Genomic DNA, 17,860 nt, shown 5'->3' with positions numbered 1-17,860 from the left:
TTCTATGCTACCTTGCTCCTATTATTCTCTGATAACAGAACTGAGTCCTTACTGAGAAGAGCTTACACCTAATACTGGATGGTGACTGCATGCACTGGATAATAATAGCAGCGAAACCTATACACCAAGTTGTGGATATTAACAGAAAACGTAGATTGGTTTGTTCCTGGTTTTAAGTTGTTAACTATTTTGCTACATCAGAAAAGAGACTGGTAAGCTGACTGGGCCCCTGGCAGCCTCGGGCACACCATCTCTCATGGCAGAGAACCTTCATGGACCTTGCTGACTGTGACAGAAATTTTGGGGACACTTAGACACCCAGACACTTCCCTTAAATTGCATAGATCCCGGAATCCCTTTTGGAAAGGGTTTTACCCTGGTGCACACTTGAGGTTCCATTATGTGCTGACTTGTCTAAAGTACCAGGGTTTATCTATAGTAGGTAAGACTGGGGGTGAAGAGGTGAAGGTGATGAAATCAAGAGCTCTGGAGTCCCTGAGCGAGCTTTGATGATCCTGTTGTGTCACTAGATCTCTTTCAGCCCCACATAAGATGGCAGTGTTTTAAGACATCCATTAACGCATGATTGGGATAGTAATTAGAATTGTTTAATCAACTGAATTCTTGTACTGAAAAAGATACTGTACCAAAAGCCCATTACGATAGTTTGTTATATATTTATGAAAACGTGTTTTTTTTTCAATGTTTATTTTTGAGAGAGAGACAGAGCACAGCAGGGTCGGGGGGAGAGAGAGAGGGAGACACAGAATCCGAAGCAGGCTCCAGGCTCCCAGCTGTCAGTGCAGAGCCTTACGGGAGGCTCAAACTCATGAACAGCTAACTAGAACATGACCTGAACTGAAGTTGGATGCTTAATTGACTGAGCCACCCAGGCGCCCCTGAAAAGATGTTTTAAATGGTGTAATTTATCTTATTGACCACATGTGACCGTACCTCTATTAGAGGTTGGCAAATACACTGTACCCTAATAAACAGATGAAGAAACAGTTTTAGAGCAACTAGGTGACTTGCCCAAATTCCCACAGCAATTAGGACGTACAGCTGGGATTCAAAGCCAGCTGATAGCTCCCAACTGTAGAGCTCCTTCCACTTTGAGTCCGTGAGATTTCACTGTTATGGACAGGAGGGCTGGACAGGAAGGTTGCAAGGTTTAGAAAAAACAGTGATCAAGTAAGCAGAGGCCAGGTACGTGGTCCTGGAAGATACCTTAATCGAATAGCTGCATTTTTATTAGTAGAAAAGAGAATAATAGAATGTTTATATTTTAAAGAAATACATTTTGTTTTGTTTTGTTTTTAGTTCATCACCCAAACTTTACCACTAAAAAGCAGTTGAGCTCATGGACAAACAAACACAGGCAGGTCAATGTGACGAGGCCAGGAATGGCTGCTTCCCAGTGTGTGGGCCAGCAGTTTGTTCTGGAATTTAAACCTTGGAGGGGACTAAGCTGGGTCTACATACCCCAACCTTGCTCTGGTAAGTATTGCTGTCGCTTCTGCCCCTCTGGACCTATGCTGGAAGAACTTTACCTTCGCAGATGCTGGGGATTCCTTGGGAAACTGTCAGTAGCTGGGGAATTTCCTTCTGCCTTCACCTCCTCTTGCAGGACACTCATCTGAGGAACAGGGCAGCTAGCTGTAATTGGCACAGAAAGACACTTCTCTCTGACAGGAAGAAAGATGGTGTTTTCTTGTACGACTTCCCCAAAGGTATTTATAGTCTCAAACGTTAGATGGCAAGACATCACAATGTCATGTTCATCTCTTTGGAGGCTACTATTGCTAAGCAGTGGGTTCTATTTGATCTCTTGAGGGCAAAAGGCTTGTACCAAGATGCAGTGACAACCAGACCCAAAACCATAGCAAAAAAAGAGAGCAGCTCAGTCTTGTCTTCCAGCCCCAACTTTCCCCCTTGAGTTCATATGTTTCTTTCCTGCTAGACACTGAGCTCTCTGAGGACAGAGCACTGTGCTTGTTTATTGTTTCCCCAGCACTTGACATGGTGGCTCACGAAGGGTAGTGGTTTTCAAAAGTCTGGAAATGGACCTTTTAATAATAGGATCTTGGTGGTAAAAATCATAATGGAATTACCCAAAACCAAACAGGTTCTAAGTGGCAAGAGCTGAGACCAGCACCTCCATCTTCAGTCTCCAAATCCAGTGACCAGCCCACTATATAAACCTTTCTTGACTGAGGGGAGAAGCATCTGGGGGTTTTCAGATACAGCATCTAGGATACTTTGAGGGATGATTGTAGAGTGCATAGGGCTGCTAAATTTTTATTTGCTAAACCTGGCAACCCTAAGTGTAGTGCACATATGTATACAAGTTTTTGACCCTGTGATGTGCGAGTCATGTCACGGAGGACATCTTCTGTTCCTTTTATTTGTAAGGCGATCTGTGACTACATCTTGTGATCTTGACTAAATATGCTGGGGCTCAGGCTTCAAAGGGAGGGAGGAGGACATGACTCATGGTGCATCTGAGGAGCACAGATACAGATGGACTGATAACAGCAAGTAAAAGGTATGTTTCTGTAACCGTTTTTGCATATCTGTTTGTTGGTAAGTGAATGATGATGGTGATATGGACAAGATGTATTCAGTGACCACCTCCATCAGGGAGATTTTGGTTTGGGCAAAGTTTTCTATTGTTGGAATTAGACATCCATATGTTGAATGCCATTTGAACACTTGCAAAAGAAATTCAGAGTTTGAATCACTTTTACCATAGTTTTGGCAGGACTGGGAACACATTTTTTTTTTTTTTTTTTCAGCTGTTCTTCCTGATGGGAGCTATAAATAGTTTTGGGGAAGTATATAATTATCTCAAAGTAGAAGCTAAAGATAAAAAGCTGCTTAAGATTTTAAAGGAACATTTAATGGTTATTATTATGTAACATTTATTAAGTATGCACACTGTGATCATTGTCTTTGCCAGGAAGAAACTTGGAATAAAAGTCAACCCAAGATGTGACACGTATAAATAGACCAAAAGGTATATTAATACGGTGCCAGAACAATGGGTTGTTTCAATAAAAAAAATAATTTAGGAGTACAAAAAAGGCAGCCAAATACAGTGTCATACAAAGAAATGAAGAAAATTTGTATTTAGTAACAGATCTTTAAAAATATTGGCAATTTGGGGCGCCTGGGTGGCTCAGTCGGTTGGGCGGCCGACTTCGGCTCAGGTCATGATCTCGCAGTCCGTGAGTTCGAGCCCCGCGTCGGGCTCTGTGCTGACAGCTCAGAGCCTGGAGCCTGTTTCAGATTCTGTGTCTCCCTCTCTCTGACCCTCCCCCGTTCATGCTCTGTCTCTCTCTGTCTCAAAAATAAATAAATGTTAAAAAAAATTTTTTTTTAAATATTGGCAATTTAAAACAAAGATGGATAGTCACATGAAAACAGGTAACATTAATGGTGCATGCATGGGGGAGTACTATGTTTTTGGCAGTTAGCTTAGACTTTTATATATAAAATGGGTTTACTTATTCTGTTCGATGAATAAACACTAAAAGATTTAAATACTAAATAAAGACTCATTGTTGGCTGAAGCAAGGTAAGTATTATAAATAATGACTTGGGACACCTGGCTGGCTCAGTTGCTAGAGCATGTGATTCTTAATGTCATGAGTTCAAGTCTTATGTTGGGTATGGGTCCTACTTAAAATTAAATAAATAAATAAATGGATAAGACTTCAGACATCGGCTCCTGGCTAGGACTGTTATTGCTGTTTAATGCCCACAGAAAGCTCACAACCAAATAATCGTATTAATATAGCCATCATTTATTTGATGCCTGCTAGATGATATAAGTACTATATCTGTATATGTGTGTGTGTGTATATATATATGTATATATATATATATATATATATATATAGTCTCTAATTCTTTTTTTTTTTTAATTTTTTTTTTAACGTTTATTTACTTTTGACACAAAGAGACAGAGCATGAACGGGGGAGGGTCAGAGAGAGGGAGACACAGAATCTGAAACAGGCTCCAGGCTCTGAGCTGTCAGCACAGAGCCTGACGCGGGGCTCGAACTCACAGACCACGAGATCATGACCTGAGCCGAAGTCGGCCGCTTAACCGACTGAGCCACCCAGGCGCCCCAGTCTCTAATTCTTATAATTAATTCTACAATATAGATATTATCATTCTATAAGACCTTCAAAACTCCAAGTGGTTAATTGAAGTTTAAGAGGCCACAGGACCTGTAGAGATATAAGAATTCAAACCCACATCTGCATGGACACTGATATTCAGGTTTTTTTCATGTTGCAACACCATCTATTCAACCTCTTACATATGCTTTCTTGTTTCCTTCACCTTATTTTTCCCTCATTCAAAAAGGATTGTCCTTTAGAATCTGATTGTCCCATTTAACCTAGTTTGGACTTCATGATCTATCCTATTGCCTCTGGGCCTGCCCTCAGTTTGTCTTCAACTCTTCTGTGGTGTCCTGGCCCTAAGCTTTGGTGATCTGTCTACATTATTCATCACATCTTCACCTTAGTGTATTCTAGCTTCAGTACCCCTAAGCACTCCTAAGTGCTAATAATTTGCATAGGTGGACACCACAAAATAAAACCTGAATATTCTCATCATGGCCTGAAGTCATGTGTTACTCATTTGCAAGGAAGAAGCATAGGAAATGGACCAAAGATCTTTATTAAGCACTATTGGTCCTTGTATCCTTAGAGAACTTACGAATATAGGGGAGAAATCGCACCAGACAGGCATACAGCTCCTAGAGGCCAGGGCAAACAGTAGACCTATGAGATCTAAATAATCCAAATGGTAGTTTATTTGTGTTCGGCTTCCTTCTGGAAAAAGATCAGACATGGGGACACCACTAGGCAAAGCTCCTATTGAGACCTTTAACAAAAAGCCAGATGCCTCCTTCCTCAGGAATGTTAGCTTGGTGAAGAGATCATGGAATGCCTCCAGGCTTGTGGCACTTGTCATGAAGTCCTGATGCCTCAGAAGCAGGGGACTTAGTGGGGGTTTGCCCCCTTTTGTATCATTGGTGCTTTCAATTTAATCCCAGAAGACGCTAACAAGCTGGTATTGTGGAGTTCAAGGGTTCCCTAGAGTGAAAACTGAAGGTTCTTTCTCTTCTGGATGGTGGTCAGTTACCCACAGTAGCATACTCAACAAATACTAGCTTACAGAAAAGTTCAAATATGGAGGGTGGATATGCTAAGGACTCAGAAGTGGAATATGAAAGCATTATTAATGTGTGGCAGGTACAGACCAAAGTTAAATAAAAGAAGTTGAGGGGTACCTGGGTGGCTCAGTCGGTTAAGCATCCAACTCTTGATTTCGGCTCAGGTCATGATCTTATGGTTCCTGAGATTGAACCCCGCGTTGGGCTCTGTGGTGACAGGGCAGAGCCTGCTTGGGATTCTGTCTCCCTCTCTCTCTGCTCTTCTCTCTTCTCTCTCTCTGTCTCTCAAAATAAAATTAAAAATATAAAAAAAATTGAGAAATGACTAAATCTTTGAGAAATGGGGTTTGAAGGAATGAAGCCAGTAGGTTGAGGCTTCAGCAGACTAATGGGATGCAGAGCTGGTTGTGAGAGATGGGGCTATAAGTGTCTGGATTTGCACAGTTCTTTTATACCTCTAGGCCTCCCTCTAAGGACACCTGAGGAAAACAGATCCTTGCTTCCCTCACATCTCTGCCCTCATCCTACACTATATTCTCTGACCGTCTCCATGCTCAGCCTCCCAAGTCACTCACGGGCCTCCTGGCTTGCTCCCTGTTATTTACTCTCCTGTGCAGGCCCAGCTTCCTTTATGGTACTTTTAGCAGACAGATTTCCCTTGACACAGGCTAGTGCTTTATATCTTTATGCCATAGAACTGTGTACCCCAGGCTGTGAAATTTATGGGGAGGCAGAATGAGTGACAATCATTGATATAGATCAGTGTCTAAAGTTGCCTATATCTCAGATTCTTTTACCCCTAAAACACTATATTCCAAATGTGTATGTGTGTGTGTGGGGGGGGGGGTGGTGAGTAATAAGCCCATTTAGCTGATTGAAAGTACTGAGCCCCACCAAGACCTACGGAGTCAGTATGTTTAATAAACAGTTTGATCCCTGTTCTGCCCTCCAGAAGGTTCTCTCGTTCTCTCTTGTCCGTTGCTTTCCATAGCTATGTCTCAGGTGGGTCTGGGGAGGATGAGCTATCTAATAGCATTATCTTGGAGCAGTCTACTTTGGCTTAGTAAAGTTTTGGGGTTCTGGGAGTTGATTTAGAGCTCAAACAAAGCAACCTCCTTAGCAACATATGAAGCTTTCCACCTCTTACTCCTTTTTCATCCCTTGGGCTCCATAGGCTAAGAACCCAAAGTCAATATCATATCAAAACACAGTTTTTGAATTGTGGAGCTGGGCATGGGAATTTCAGGCTCTTAGCAGCTGGCCTTGCCTTAGTCTCAGACATCGGCTCATGCATTTCCCTCTCAACTGAACGGCTTCCATTTTGCTCTCTGCCTAGAGATAAAGTTAAACAATAGCTGTGGTAAGAGTTACCAGTGATTTGCCTTTTGCTCTGAAGTTCCATCCCCACATCTCTGTAATTAGGTTAGTTGTTCTCTTTGTCAGTCACTCCCTGAGTACATAACAGCAGATATTTTGAGTGGGAAAATATCTCAATTTTGGTCTCCTGGAACAATGCATCCCCCCCCCCCCCCCACCTTTCCTGGCATGAACCTTAACTGACAGGAAAGCATTCCATTTTTCCAACCCCTGGTTTCATTTCATTGGATTTTTAGCCATCCCAGATTGTAGGCCACAGGCAGAAATGGTCTTCATTAGTATAGCCATACTTTTCATTCCTTTCTGCTTTCAAATGGACCAATTTCAGCCTAAGTGAATCTTTGCTTTGTAGGACCTTTCAGAAAGCCACAGTAAATAACACTCTCTGAACTCCCAACTTTTTTCCTGTCAAGCTATTTATTGGGGAATGTACAAGAGGCACATGGTCTCAGTCCCAGGGTACAAACAGAAGATAAAATTCTCCTTAGTTATACTTCTTCCCCTACCTTTGCCTATTCCATCTTTTTATCCATTACCTTCATGATGCCAGTTCCAGTTTCTTACTTTTCTTTCTTTTTTTTTGAATTTGGAAATTCCCCTTCAAAATTCCTTTTTTTTGAAAACAGAAAACCAAACAATCTGGTTTGAGTGTAGGCCCAGAGTATATGGGCTAAAAGTGGGGAAAGGAGTACATGATTCTCTAAAGAGAAATTGGGGTACAATGACTACATAGATCTATGAATCTTGGGTGGTCAAAAAACAACAAATTTTCATTACACTTGGTTTCTTTAAAAAAATTTTTTTGGGGGCGCCTGGGTGGCGCAGTCGGTTAAGCCTCCGACTTCAGCCAGGTCACGATCTCGCGGTCCGCGAGTTCGAGCCCCGCGTCGGGCTCTGGGCTGATGGCTCGGAGCCTGGAGCCTGTTTCCGATTCTGTGTCTCCCTCTCTCTCTGCCCCTCCCCCGTTCATGCTCTGTCTCTCTCTGTCCCATAAATAAATAAAAACGTTGAAAAAAAAAATTTAAAAAAAAAAATAAAAAAAAAAAATTTTTTTGTAATGTTTATTTATTTTTGACAGAGACAGAGACAGAATGCGAGGGGGTTGGGGCAGAGAGAGAGGGAGACACAGAAGCAGAAACAGGCTTCAGGCTCTGAGCTGTCAGCACAGAGCCCAATGCGGGGCTCGAACTCACGAGCTGTGAGATCATGACCTGAGCCGAAGTTGGACACTCAACCGACTGAGCCATCCAGGTGCCCCTACACTTGGTTTCTTAGCTGAGTTGCTGAATGCTCCTGGAAACTATCCCACAACCCTAAAGATTGGTGTTATGTCAAGTTTATGTTCTCCAATTTTATTTTGACCTCAGCACTCAGTACTACTTGGCAAACATTTCCTATTGCCCTGGTCATCTCTTTTATAGGTTCCAAAATGATTATTCATAAGCCTCACCATTATTCCTTAGCTACAACTACCCATTCACCTTCAGCAGACAACTTTGCCTTTTACTTTCTATGGAATGTTGCGGAAAAAAGAGGAGACCTGTCTCAGCCCTGTTTCTACACATGCAAGCGTGTCTATATTGAAACCACTTTTGCTCTTTTGCTGTTCCTGTGTCCTGCACTCCAGGCTTCTCTCCTTTATAGGAAGCCCTCAACTATCATTGTGCCCTCTCTCTCTGATCTTTGCACAGTCTTACCTCAACCTGCTTTTCTCTCACAGGCAGGGCTGAATTTATCATAAAACCAATGAAACTTAAATAAACTTTAGGGCTTCTCACTTGCCTGAGCCCCTTTCAAGGGTGTGGGTGGGACCTTAGCAGTGTGTTTCCATGGTCATATGTGCAATGTGCAGATGTAAGATATGTTAACGGTAATATTTACATGTATAGTTTCTCACTCACTCCAAGACCATTTTCTCTTTCTACTTTGACTTACCTTCTGTCATATTTCCTTTGTGTTTGGGGAATCCTGTAGGTATTTTGGGATCTAAATTGAATTGGGGACACCCTTTAATTCAGGTTTAATGGGATGCATATATAGTTATCACTAGCAAATCTAGTGTAGGAATGGCTTCCAGGAATACTCTCGCTCCCCACTGTGCTGACTCACGCTACACTGTGACATGAAGGTGCTGTATGAATGCATCTTTTAGTGTTTGGCACCAGAAGTACGAGGATAGTGGAGGAGAAGTGATGTTTGAAATGTTTAGAACCAGAAGCTAATCTGTGCAAATTCTTCCAATCTTCATATACATAAAATTAGAAGTGGAAAATGAAATTTTCATTGAAGCCTAGCAAAACAGAAGTTCTCTTCCTGTTAGGAGCATATTCCATAATGCAGTAAAAAATCCAGCTTACATATGTTTCTTTTGGGATGGGAATACTGTGAAGTAGAATGTATCAGAATTCCTGTATTTGCAAGGAAGAAACCTTTAGCTGTGTTATGGATGACAAGTATCTATACTGAAGTCTCATGTTTTATACATTCTGACCATTAATATTAAAAAATATTTTTTATTGAACAATCACATTAGAATAATGTCTGAGCTATCTTCTTGTTATCAGTAATAAATCCTTTGCTGTTTCCAAAGCATAGCGTTGTATACTTCATAATACTCCTTACAGTCATAATTGCTCATTTATTCCTTGCCTCTTACAACAGTATAAACTCCACTCACTGGGTAAGAACTGTGTTACCATTGTTTGTTCACTTCTGACCACAGTCATCACTTCTTTGTTCTCTTTGCTAATGGAACCCTGCTTCGATATCTATTCCTGTCTTCTCTGCAACTCAGTCCATGTTCCTCAGTAGACTGTCTTCATGCCCTGCTCCAAGACTAGCCCTGATTGATGTAATATCCATCTTCTTTGCCAATGACTTTTACAAGATTGGGAATGTGATGCAGTTTGCACCAATGAGGCACAAGGAAAGATTTGACAGGGGCATTTACTTCATCTCCTTGAGAAGCAATTCTCTCTTCTTCTGGATATATCATATTTGAAAATAAGTCTGATCCTTCCTATCAGACTGAGGGTGAAGTCAGTACACAGAGGAAGAGAGTGCCAAAAGAATCTTAATGAAATGGAGCTGGAATCTACAGGTTTTGTGACTCCTAAAACCTACATCACTCCTGGACTTCTGGTTATGTAGGCCAATAACTGTTCTTATTTAACACAATTTGAGTTGGGTTTTCTATTACTGGTAGCCCAATCCATCATATGTAAGCAATATGCCTGGTCCCTAGTACTCAACAAATTCTAATTGAATTGAATAGGAAGTTCTTTCATATATATGATACATGTATCTTCCTTGGTATATAGTTTGTCTTTTATTCTTACATTTTTTGTTTTGTTTAATTATAAGATAATATAATGTTCACTTTTGAGAGTCATAGTAATATAGAAATGTGAAAGAAAACTTTAATCTCTACTTTTTTCTTATTACACCTTCTGAGGTAACCAGTATTGATCATGGGCTATGTGTACTTTTGTATTTTTCTCTATGCTTATAGAAACTTATAAACTTCTATTGTGTTTAAGTTTTGTTTGCTTATTCATTCATTTTCAAAAATGAGGTCATACTAGATGCATTATTGTACAGTACCTTTTTTAAATTCTTTTTCAAGATTGCTTTGGCTATTCAGGGTCTTTTCTGGTTCCGTACAAATTTTAGGATTATTTGTTCTAGCTCTGTGAAGAATGCTGGTGTTACTTTGATAGGGATTGCATTGAATATGTAGATTGCTTTGGGTAGTATCAACATTTTAACAATATTTGTTCTTCCTATCCAGGAGCATGGGATCTTTTTCCACTTATTTGTGTCTTCTTCAATTTCTTTCATAAGCTTTCTATAGGTTTCAGTGTATAGATTTTTCACCTCTTTGGTTAGATTTATTCCTAGGTATTTTATGGTTTTTTTGTGCACCTGTAAATGGGATCGATTCCTTGATTTCTGTTTCTGTCGCTTCATTGTCGGTATATAGAAATGCAACTGATTCTGTGCGTTGATTTTATATCCTGCAACTTTGCTGAATTCATGAATCAAAGTACCTTTTTAAAAAATTGATAGATTATAGCTGTTTTTACAGGTCAGTCTACATGGGTATAATTCATTCACCACGCCTATGTCTCGTTGCATCTTTGCTCTGCTTAAATGTTTCTCATAGAGTTTTATTCGAATCCTTCTCTTTAATTATATGTCTGAGCCTTTGACTGTTTCCTCATTGACTATTCCACCTTCATCATGTCTCCAAATTTGGAGCATTGGGAGAAAACAGTGGTTGATGGAATGCCTCAGGCAATGTGAAGGAGATATTAACTTTGCTAGCATTATGGCATTTACCATTTTGAAATTTTAAGATTTATTTTTCTCAAAAAAAGCGGATTGTCCTTTCTTCTACTTATTATAATAACTGGAAATGTTTCCCTGTGTCCTTTGCAAGAATCCTTACCTAGGGGAGCAGCCCGAGGGAGATGTCAGAGTGGCAAGCAATAAAGTAATGTTTTCATGAGGGATCCAGAAATTAGGTGAAATCCAGAAAGATCTAAAATTTTAACCCTAACCCAGTAAATAAAGACTTGTGCTCTTCCTTAGAAATGAAGATTTATCCCATAGGTTTGTTTGTTTATCATCAGTAGGGATATATACTTTCTTTTCTATGACTCTATTAGACATTAATTCTTACTGATTGAGGATAGTTTAATACCTTGCTAGTAGATATGCTATAGCTGAAAGTGTGAATACTAAGTGACTTTATAATCAGTTCTCCCCACCTCCCTTCAAAGATATGGAAGAGTAGGAAACAGTGATTTTAAAAATTAAGGGAAAAAGAAAATTACCTGGCACATTTGTCCTCAGGGTGACACACAATCAAGACTTTTACTGGCTTCCCTAAGGAACAATTTATTCTTGGCAACAGCAAAACCTAATTTCAGAGAGACAGAGAAAGAGAGAGAGGGAGGGAGAGGAGAGATGATATGAACCAAATCGGACAGTATAATAAGGGCAAGACACAGATAGTCACAATATTTCCAAGTTTTTATCAGCTAAATAACACCAGAGAGAATCAAACAGAGCACCCTGTGGTAAATTAACCTACAAGCCAGATAGATAAAGGCAGCTGTGGTTTTTGTGTAAGTTCAAAGCACAGAGGAAAATTAGCTCCTCCGGGTATAGTCATTTTAGACTCCAGGAACACTGGTAATTTTTTGAGGTTAGAAATATTGCAAAAGTCTAAAGCATGATTTTTCCTGAGATAACAAGACTCAGCTTGTCTGGGTATAAAATGATCCAAGGATTAGAGAGAGTAAACCCTGAGTTGTTCGTGAACTCATTGAAAACAAAAAAGAAACAAAACTGAACAAATAGACGGATAAAGTAAAGGAAAAGAAAATCTTTTACTTTTTATTCTTAGGATAGATACAAACATATTTGGATTTTCTTAGTTTTGATATTTCATCACAATGAGATAAGGTTTTATTTTGTGAAATATACCTTTTCCTGAGTGGACTATGCCAGTAGCCTTCTATGGATAGAGTGGTATAGAGAGAACTTTGAGAACAAAGGGAAATTCTCTCAATTGTACTAAAAGTCCTGTATTTGTAATTCACTGAAAGTTAATGGAAATGGGATACTAAGTATGCATTCTAAGGCACATTTGGATTGCTTGTGATAGAATCATATGTGTTCTGTTCTGTAGCAAGTACTATGTGAATAATTAATTGCTTTCTAGCAAGTAATATTTTAATGTGATGTTCTAGGTAGTTTTTTAGTTTGCTCTTTGGGTGACTTTATTGTAGCATACAGGGGTCTATATATTTCTAGGAAGATTATATTTTGAGCACTAATTTGTATTTTAATTTCAAGGCTCCGTGTCTATTAGCTTCAAAGCGGTGATTAGCAGAAAACTCATTAATAATGTAAGCTTGGTTCAACCAGGTAGCAATTAGCATGCCAGGCAATTGCCAAAGCTGAAAAGAATTCTGATGTGCTTTGACCCTTCTTTTACCAGAGATAAACATTATCACAAGTGAGAAGAATTTAGTGAAATTCTGGTACAGATGAAGTAATCTTTCTTTACTTATATAAAGTCATAATTTAGATTCAGTAGCATTCCAATCATGGTGTTTTTGCAATGTTTAAAAGAATAAAAAATGAGGATAAAACGCTTCATTCGAATATATATTTACACCTTGTCTTATTTAAAATGAATTTAGATGACAATACAGTGCACACAATTCAATGAGATAATATAAGTACAAGGGAAAGTAGAATTAGTCTGTAAGAAAGAGTTGGGAGTAAAAGTAGGCACAGGAAATCACATGGATGTGCCATACATTCCGATCTGAGCTTCCTTAGGACCAATTCAAAGAGGGAAATGTGATCTTTTACAGGAGTGGCAGGGTCACAGGGTAAGTGAAAGTCAGTCTCAGTAGGAAACAAAACAAAACAAAACAAAAGCTATTCCTGGCACTGAGACTGTAAACCACTTTCACTTTTCCTTTAAAGGTAAGACCCTGCAGAATGACATCCTTGAATGTTGAATGGCATCTTCAACATCACCTTAACAGGAAACACAGTTTTCTAGAACTTCTAAAGCCCTCTCACTATAGTGGAGAGCATCACTTAAGATCAAATTTCTGTAAGAGCAGTTGCCCAGGAGGGAGAACTCTAAGCAGGAAAGGTACTTTCCTCTCTGTCAGGCTAGTTCATTCTGGAGCTAGATCTCACTGAGCAGAATTAGGGGAATTAGTAGAGTGCTGACCCTTCAGGAAGTCCTCCATAAGGAGTGCTTCTCTCCACAGAGCTTCTCAACATTGTGAATTTGAGGGAATGTGCCCAGACAAGTAGCTGGACTGTGGCATTTGTGTTTCATTAAATGTGTACTATGAGACATAACTGTAGCTATTGTTGGATTTAGTGACAGCATCTGGTGATACTGCTGAGCTGCTTGCATGCTGGCCTGACAGTTTATCACTATGACCAAGAACACATGAGACACAGCCTAAGATTCCAAATAAATGGAGTGATACCAACAGTACCTGTATGCAGCTCTTACCTCTATTATTGCAGCTGGTTGCTTTTCTGTCTCTACTCCTGGGCTCTGTAAGTTCCTTAAGGACAAGGACTGTAGAGCTCGGAGACGGAGCACCCTGCTTCTGGACATGGATTGTAGGGACTTGATCCTTGATGAAACAATGTTTCCTGGGGAAATTTATTTAACCTTTTGAAGTCTCAAATTCTCATTTGTAAATGAGTATGATAATAATGATCTCAACTTCCTAAGTTGTGAGGGTAAAAATATAGTTAATGTAAAGTGTTAGATGTGGTTGCTTTTCTTTTTTTTATTTTTATTTTATTTAATTAATTTATTTTTAATTTTTTTTTATTTTTTAAATTTACATCCAAATTAGTTAGCATATAGTGAAACAATGATTTCAGGACTAGGTTCCTTAATGCCCCTTACCCATTTGGCCCATCCCCCCTCCCACAACCCCTCTAGCCACCCTCAGTTTGTTCTCCATATTTATGAGTCTCTTCTGTTTTGTCCCCCTCCCTGTTTTTATATTATTTTTGTTTCCCTTCCCTTATGTTCATCTGTTTTGTCTCTTAACGTCCTCATATGAGTGAAGTCATATGATTTTTTGTCTTTCTCTGATTGACTAATTTCACTTACATAATACCCTCCAGTTCCATCCACGTAGTTGCAAATGGCAAGACTTCATTCTTTTTGATTGCCGAGTAATACTTCATTGTGTGTGTGTGTGTGTGTGTGTGTGTGTGTGTGTGTGTGTGTGTATCACATTTTCTTTATCCATTCATCCATCGATGGACATTTGAACTCTCTCCATACTTTGGCTATTGTGGATAGTGCTGCTATAAACATGGGGGTGCATGTGTCCCTTCGAAACAGCACACCTGTATCCCGTGGATAAATGCCTAGTAGTGCAATTGTGGGGTCGTAGAGTAGTTCTGTTTTTAGTTTTGATGCCATTGCTTTTCTTATTTTATGGCAAGAGTATTGTGGTATAATGGTATTACACCCTTCAAAGTCAGATAGATCTGTGGTTGCATTTGTATGTTCCTGGACAATATATTCAATATTCCTATAACCCAGTGTCCTCTTCTCTAAAATGAAGATAACCCTGTCATCTAGGGTTGTGTGAAGTTTAAAAAAAGGACAATATGATCAAAATTCTGAATGGAAAAAAGACTCTATTAGGCAAAGCCAAAAGACAATTGACAGACTAGGAAAAAATATTTGCCACTCATATCACAGAAATAGGTGTTACTTCTCTAATATATAAAGAACTAAAATTGTGAAGAACATGAACCCCATAGAAAATGGTTACAAGGCAAGAGAAGATATAAAAAGAAGAGAAATGCCCATAAGCATGTGAAAAGATGCTCAACCCCACCCACAGTATGGGAAATAAGGATCAAATACACTGAGATATCATTTCTCACCTATCAGACTAGCAGAAATCTGAAAGTTTGACAACACACTATCAGTAAGTCATCCACTGCTGCTGGTGGCAAATGTAGCAATGTGCTACAATGCCTGTTGGATATTATCTAGCACTAGCTACTAAAATTGTGGACGCATTTTACCCTTTGTCCCAGAAATCTCACTTCTTGGACTCTGTACTACAGTTACATATGCACAATTATAAAAGGGCGTATGTACAACTTATTATGGTATGATCTTCAATAGCAAAAGACCAGAAAATGGCACAAGTGCCCACCAATGGGGACCCAGTTCACTACACAATGGAGTACTATGCAGTTGTGAGAAGAATGAGGACATCCACAGCATGGTGATGGGAGAAGAGCTCTAGGAAATACCACTGCTAACTAAAGAAGCAAGGAGCAGACGTTGTACCTATATATTAAGCTACCTTTTATCTAACGAATGTGGGAGAAGAAGAATATATACCTGTATTTGTTTATATTTGAATGAAGACATTTTGGAAGGGTGATTAAGAAACTGATAAAAATGCCTACTGATAATGGATGAGGGGACATCCAAGGTGGACAGTAATGGGAATGGGACTAAGATTTATCAAAGTAGACTTTATTATTATTATTATTATTATTATTTAGAAGGGAGAAAGAGTGTGCACATGTGTGAGGGAGAGGCAGAGGGAGAGGGTGAGAAGGAATCTTAAGCAGGCTCTGTGCCCAGCATGGAGCCCGACACAGGGCTCCATCTCAAGACTGTGAGATTATGACCTAAACTGAAATCAAGAGTCAGACGCTTAACCAAGTGAGCCATCCAGGCACCCCTATCAAAGTATACTTTAAACATTTTTTAAACTTAATTTTTATATACCTTATTTTTTGGAACAGTTTCAGATTTACAGTAAAATGGAAAGATACAGAGACATGCCATATATCCCTGTCTGCACACACACACACACACACACAGTGTCCTTCAATATCAAATCTCCCACCGGAGTGGTACATTTGTTTCAATTGATGAATCTACATTGACACATCATTCTTACCCAAAGTCCATAGTTTACATGATGGTTCACTCTTCATGCTGTACATTCTTGGTTTGGACAAATTTATAATGACTTATATCCACCATTTTAGCAGAGTACTTTCACTGCCCTAAAAAGCCTCTGTGTTCTATCTATTCATTCTTTCCTCTCCCATATCCCCTGGCAACCACTGATCTTTTTAACTGTCAATAATTTCACCTGTTCCAGAATCTCATATAGTTGGGATTGCACAGTATGTATGACTGGCTTCTTTCATTTAGTAATATGCATTTAAGTTTCCTCCATGTCTTTTTATATCTTGATAGCTTATATTTATATATGTATGTATGTATGTATGTATTTATTTAAAAATGTTTATTTTTGAGAGAGAGAGAGGAACAGAGTGTGAGCAGAGGAGGGGCAGAGAGAGAAGGAGACACAGAATCTGAAGCAGGCTCCAGGCTCCAAGCTGTCAGAAGAGCCCGATGTGAGGCTGGAACTCACGAGCCGTGAGATCATGACCTGAGCCAGAGTCAGGCGCTCAACTGACTGAGCCACCCAGGGGCCCCGACAGTTTATTTCTTTTTAGTGCTGAATAATATTCCATTGTCTGGATGTACCATAGTTTATCCACTCAGCTACCGAAGGATATCTTGGTTGCTTCCAAGCTTTGGCATTTATGAATAAAGCTGCTATACACATCCATGTGCAGGTTTTTGTGTGGGCATGTTTTTGGTTTCTTAGGATAAGTATCAAAAAGTGAGATTGCTGAATCATGTGGTAAGAGTATGTTCAGTTTTATAAGAAACCACCAAACTATTTTTCAGGGTGGCTGTACCATTTTATATTTCCACCAGAAATGAATGATTGTTTCTCTTTCTCCATATCCTTGACAGTACTTGACGTATTATGGATTTTGGCCATTCTAAAGGTTGTGTAGTGGTATCTCGTTTTAATTTGCATTTCATTCTGATGATATGTGACATGGAGCATCTTTTCCTATGCTTATTTACAATCTATATGTTTTCTTTGGTGAGGTCTGTTCTGTTAATGTCTTTGGCCCATTTTTTGAAGTTGAGTTACTTATTTTCTTATTGTTGAATTTTGAGAGTTCTTTGTACATATTTTGGATAGCAGTTCTTGATTAGATGTATTTTGTACGAGTATTTACTTCCAGTCTGTGGCTTGTCTTTTCATTCTCTTCGTACTGACTTTTACATCAGGAAAATTTAATTTTAATGAAATCCAGCTTAGCAATTCTTTCTTTCATAGATTGTGCTTTTGGTGTTGTATCTAAAAAGTCATTGCCATATGTAAGGTCATCTAGATTTTCTCCTCTTCTAGAAGTTTTATCATTTTTTACATGGAAGTTTGTGATCCATTTTGAGTTAATTTTTTTTTTTTTAATGGTGTAAGGTCTGTGTCTAGATTTATTTATTTATTTATTTATTTATTTATTTATTTATTTATTTGCTTCATGTGGATGTTCAATTGTTCCAGCACCATTTGTTGAAAAGACTCTTTTGTTTATTATACTGTGTTTCTTTGTGAAATATCAGTTGACTACATTTTTGTGGGTTTATTCCTGGGTTTCTATTGTATTACATTTGGTACATTTGTTCTTTCATGAATACTACACTTTCTTGATTACTGTAGTTTTACATAGCAAGTCTTGAAGTTAGGTAGTGTCAATCTTCCAGTTTTGTTCTTCTCCTTCACTATTACATTGGCTATTCTTGGTCTTTTGCCTCTCCATATAACTGTTAGAATTAATTTGTTGATATCCTCTAAGTACATTGCTAGGAT

General features: G+C 39.0%; 1 long non-coding RNA gene across 1 annotated transcript in view; it reads left to right on the top strand.

Annotated features, from left to right (window-relative positions):
* The first annotated feature begins 1,508 nt into the window (after window positions 1-1,508).
* LOC147581099 (uncharacterized) overlaps window positions 1,509-17,860 on the top strand; it is a 28,203-nt gene continuing 11,851 nt past the window's right edge. The window contains exons 1-2 of the long non-coding RNA XR_015251411.1: window positions 1,509-1,730; window positions 2,413-2,545. This is a non-coding gene — a long non-coding RNA (uncharacterized LOC147581099). The remainder of the gene's footprint in view (window positions 1,731-2,412; window positions 2,546-17,860) is intronic.

Source organism: Puma concolor, chromosome B2, assembly GCF_028749965.1.
Source record: "Puma concolor isolate L17-30 chromosome B2, mPumCon1.1.hap2, whole genome shotgun sequence".
NCBI classification, from domain to species: domain Eukaryota; kingdom Metazoa; phylum Chordata; class Mammalia; order Carnivora; family Felidae; genus Puma; species Puma concolor.
The sequence above is the reverse complement of the archived record's forward strand: the minus strand, read 5'-3'. Positions and strand labels throughout refer to the sequence as shown.